Here is a 5831-nt window from a genome sequence, read left to right as displayed (position 1 = left end):
TCAAACACCAAAAAATGGTTTTTCACACCCAATTGAGATAATCATCACGTTGTGAAAAATACCTAAAATCACTCCATGATTTTAGGAATTTCCTTACCAAAGTTAGAAAATCTTATCATGTGAACCTTATCTCCTAATCAAGAAATATTTTTCACATGAAAAACTCACAGTTAGTCTTTAACACTCTTTTCTGAAGTCTTTTCACGAATTTGTCGTTGTTGCTTCGACTTGGCCTAACAGCTCTTAGGGAAAGACTAATTATGAGTTTTTCATCTGTAAAATCTCTCCTAATAAGGAGATAAGGTTTACATGATAATATTTTCTCAACGTTTTATATTAGGGGATTAATTGTGAAGATAGCAATTAATTGGAACAACTAATTTTATGTGAAAAAGACAAATAGAGGGATCATGTTGCTAGTCATTTATGTGGATGACTTGATTATTATTGATGTTAGAGATGATGGCATACATGATGTTAGGATGCTTTTGAAGCAAAACTTTGAGATGAAAGGTTATGTGGGTAACTTGATTATCATTCGTGATAGTGATGATGACATACATGATGTCAGGATACTTTTGAAGTAGAAGTTTGAGATAACATTGGAACTTTGCCCAACCACACTCGGGAGCACAAATAGCTTAACCAAGAAACCAATTTACCATGGCCTAGCACACAAATGCATAGTCAGAGTAGTGTGTCACCTGAAAGCTGGTTCCTAGGATTCTTGTGTGAGAGGAGATGATGTTACCATGCAACTACATTGGAAAGCTCCACTCTGCCACGCCGCCACCGCTGCCGCACTACTCCAATGAAAGCTCGTCCCTCCTCATCACCACTCTATGTTACACACTCACTCTCTCACACACATGCAAGAAAGCACTCATAAGAGATTAAGCAAGCACAAGGTAAGTAAGTAATAGTATAGGAGAGTAGAGAAGAAGAGAATTCTATTAGCTTATGCATAAAAGAATGAATGGTGAGAGTTGTTACATTTTAGGTTTTGTATAGGTGACCTTTAGGGTTCACACTCTTGGGCTGCCAAAGTTAAAAGTCTAGTCCTCGATATCATTTGGCCACTCGAACTAGTAAAAACACCTATTCTCCACCTAGGATCCCATGGTGTGCCTTAAATAGACAAGCAAGCGAGCACACACGTAAAATATATAATACATGGTTTTCCAGAGTGAATTCCGACCATTCCGATGCTTGTGTCCCAAAGAAGGTAAAAATGATACAATGGTTAGCATCAATGCCATAGAGGTCTCCAGCAAGAATTAGAATACCCAACTTCCTCATGTAGATTTCGTCCTTCAAAGTATGTCAATGAAGATGCATTGAGGCTATATATTGGATACATGTTGCCGTTAGAAATATTAGAGGTCTTGTAAGGTCTACAAGGTAACATGGTATAACCAATAAGGAGTTCCTATGGAAAAGAATTGAAATTTAAGCATAATGCAAAGACCTAATCAAGCAATAAGGAAATATTATTGTGATAGGTAAATTTTTCTAGTTAAGACAAGAGTAATATTAAGGTTGGTCCAAATTCAATCTAAATTAAGATGGAGCAAAGACCATGCCTTAGGTTTTGATCCTAGTCTCTACACACCATCACTTTCGTGAAACTATCTCTAGCTATTATCTAGCCTCATAAATGAAACTATTAAGTAATTTATTACAAGCTGTCACCTTTGATTTTTTTACAAATTTAATAAGAAATTTTAACTTTTAATTCTAAGAAAAATTTGTAAAAGTAAGGTACCACCCTGCAAGAGACCTAAGCAGTAGCTCTCTCGGAGATCCATACAAGAGTATCTATGAACCTCTAAAAGTACTTCGATAGTGATGGTTTTTAGGCCTCTTATTATTTTTTGCTACAAGGTCCCATGCCATCAAGATCAAGTCTACGATCCCAAGGCTCTATCACTAAGAACCAAAAGTCCTACCAAGATTTACCATAGCAATGTTATCTTCTTTAGCCATTTTTTTTATTTTATTTATTTTATTTTTTTTCTTTTACTACTTTCACTTTCACATTTCACCTAGACGGCTCTACTCTAACTAAACAGGACACACTAAGGAAGGTGGAGTACTTGGTATACGTCTTTGGCATACTTTACAGTCGATCTAACTAAGGATTGAACTAAGACCAAATCCTTAATGGTTATCTACGTAATAACTAGAAAAATGACAGACCAGTCACAAAACAAGGGAAGCAAGTACTCAAACAAACATTAAATGGAGAATTATAAAAAATATTAAAATTGAAAACAATAGTATTAGTTGAGAATAGGTTCAGAATACACCTGGTTAGTTGTATGATTGGGAAGTTGGTCTTGTCGAATAGTACTTGTAATGTTGTGAACTTCCCTTGTGCTTTCTCTGAACGTTTAAAAATTCTCAAAAATCATCACAATAGGTCGTTATCAGATAGCCGTAACTCATACGGTGGGCCAGACTCACTGTCACTAAGCTCATAATCCTCATAGTTTGATTTTAATTTATATCTCCTCTGGTGTACAAGACAATGGTCTCAGTGTATCCTCACTTTGATATGGCATGGGTACTTCACGCAAGTGAGATAAGTAGCTGCCCACTCGCTAAGCTATCAAGGAAATGACCCACCATGGTCCAGAAGCGACAAGGAATCGGTAACATTATTTCATAAAATGATGGTGTAAGTATGTAAGCTCTTGCCCTTCTCCTCTACTCTACAAGCTCTTCCTGTGCATTTCTTACTTGATAGGGTCCTCCCACCATTGGGTAAAGTATACTCATCTCATCATGTCATTGTGGGGTCTCTCCTATCAATGGATTTTGCAAGAGTCGTCCCACAGTGCCTAAAATAAGCTCTACAATGCCACCATAAGCATGACACTATGCACAACATGCGACACTCATAGCTAAGACATGGTGCAAGGGGATGAAACTATATATAGAGCAGGCCCACAAAGGTGGCTCCAACATCGCTCCCCCAGTGGTGCATAAAAATATCATGATTGGATTTGGAAAGGAGAAGTATACAGCTGCCCTTGATAGTACCAATCTACACAATCCAGGTCTAGGATAGAGTCACTCATATCAATCCACAAAAAGTCCATGCTCATGGCTTATAATAACATCAGAGTCATTCCTTCATTCTCTTATTTTGGTATATTCTCTTTCTCATCATCTTTTTTTAAAATTATTATTATTAGTTGGATTTTTATTATGTTTATAGGTGCTATATTTATGTACATGATGGTGCAAGCTATATAGGCACAGGTTATCTTTTTCCAATAGGCTCCCTCCTAATATGGACATGAAATTTATTAGGGAGAGAAACATGGGGGGATAAAAGTAATGATATTAGCATAAGTCCCCTTGACCTATTTCTTATCATACCTTAACCTCATGGATAGTATTGTAGGTTTTTTGTAACCATCCCTTCCAACTTTTCTCCACCATCGGTGTTTGTTAGCTAGCAGTGCCCTTTATTACCTATTGTTGCAACATATCAATCTCTAGCTTTAAGGGTGGTAAGGGGATTTCATAAGATCGGATGGACTTATGGGTTCTCCCTTATAGATAAGTAATGGAGTTGAAACTTGCGGGAAAGGCAATTTGTACTTGCATAGTAAGTCGCTCTAGGGAAACCAATGGGATTGGGGCTTGGATAGCCAACAATGGTTTTGTAACATTCTCTAATGTAGAAGCTTCACCACATCAATCACCTATGTCTCGTGTGATAGGGCTTCTCTTTGGGATCCAGACTTGTTTGGGTGTTGGTGGTGAAGGTTCCCTTATACAATAGTCTTCCCTTTGTTGGAATTTAAGCTAGTGAAGCTTTTTTCCATCATCACTGAGGAGACTTGGGAATTTGTAAGTGGAGGCAGTGAGGATAGTGGTATACATTTATGTTTTAGTATCCAAATACAAGTCGTTAAGAAGTCCAAGTGCATCAAGAAACTTTTCAAAAGGTTCAATATGGAAAGTTACAAACCGATCGCTACACTAATGGAGCCTCGTGTAAAGCTCAGCCTAGAGGATCCTGACGAACCATTTGACATAACCACTTATGATAAAGTTGTTGCATGCCTAATATATTTATGCAACTCATGGCTGCACATTCAGTTTGGTGTGTCACAACTTTCAAAGTTTATACATTGATCGGGCACTAAGCATTGGTAGGCAATTAAACGTATCTTTAGATACAAGGCACCCAAGAACTTGGATTGTTGTATGCCAAGGAGGTGATTTAGAACTCCAAGCCTTCAACGATTCAGACTGGAAGGGGATTATGATACACTATAATCCATATCTAGAAACTCCTTTCTTGGGAATGCATGTGTCTCCTAACTAAGCAAGAAGTTACTAACTATTGTAACCTCATTGTGTGAACAAAGCATCAGCATTCACTGTGACAGTTGAATATGTATAGTTTTAAGAAGATCGATGGAGGATCTTTGTGTCCCTTCAAACATCCCTACTCCAATTCTCACTGACAGTATGCAATGGCAGTAGCCAAGAATCCTATCTTTCATGGTAAGACCAAGCACATTGAAGTACACTACCACTATGTCAAAGAGAGACTCCATATAGGTGAGATCAATATGATCGATTGCAATACACATTATAATCTGGCATATCATTTCACTAAATTCTTATCGCATGAAAAGTTTTAGACCTTTCGCAAAGCTTTGAGCCTTATCCCTTTTAGAGACTAATCTGCAATCTTTGTAAACCTCACATTAATACTACAAGATAGTTTATTAGATATTTATGGTAGTAATATAACGAGGCCACGTACTTATGCCAAAGTCACGTTTGTCTCGTTGGGTCTTTTCCCATGGCTATCCAAGTGTGCATGGATACCTTAGGATTAGCTAGCATATAAGTAACCTCAATTATTGTTTAATGTTACTACTCATTCGTACTTTTTCCTTTGCACTTTAGAGAGCTTCATCTCTCGCTCCTTTGAGCTAGCCATTCTCTCTCCTTTGAGTAGCGTAAACCTCACATGTATACTGAAGGGGGTTTGTTAAATATTTATGGCAGTGTGACAACAAAAATTGATACCCCAACTTTTTGTCACAGTAGTACTATAGTGAGGACTTATATACTTCGGCAACATCTCCACATTGTGACTACCCAAACCATAAAAAGTGGAGTTCTAGTGAACTCTAATGGCCTTATAGTTAATTAGCCTTACAACGCTTGAATACAGTTGTTTTTTAAAGACAATTTTTTAGGCAACCCCCCAACATGTTTCATACAAAAATTGTGCATTGAGAACATTTTGTAAATAAAATATTTGTTAAAACTTTTTTTAAAAACCAAATGTTTGAATTATTTTATTTGGAAAACGTACATAGGACTCAATAAATTGTTGAAATTTTAAATATATTAAATTTTGGAGCAACATACGAGACAAACGTGGCATGGTGTTTCCATAATTGCCACCAAGCAAAGAGAAGACAATTTCTTCATTGTCATGTGGTACTTGTGTCTCCTAAAAAAGTCGCCGGAATTTACACACTCTTCATACCAATAATACATTTAAATAATGAAAATAACTCTCAAACTTGGTGAACAAGATTTTAAACTCATAAATCTTCATGCCCATTGCCAAAGAAGCTAGTCTTTAGTGATCCCTACGGAAGATGATCAATTGATGGTAAGTGTCCACATGTACTTAAATGTATAACCAACCAATTATATTAATTTGAAACATGACAAGACAATACAAAATCAACTACAAATTGTTCGAGAAAATAGAAAAAAATTAATATACATGCTTTATCGGATTGTAGGTATCAATAATCTTGCTTGTTATTAATGTCAAACCA

Source organism: Cibotium barometz, chromosome 4 (genome assembly GCF_041138505.1).
Source record: "Cibotium barometz isolate CiBa-2024 chromosome 4, ASM4113850v1, whole genome shotgun sequence".
Classification (NCBI taxonomy): domain Eukaryota; kingdom Viridiplantae; phylum Streptophyta; class Polypodiopsida; order Cyatheales; family Cibotiaceae; genus Cibotium; species Cibotium barometz.
This window is presented reverse-complemented; position numbering follows the sequence as displayed.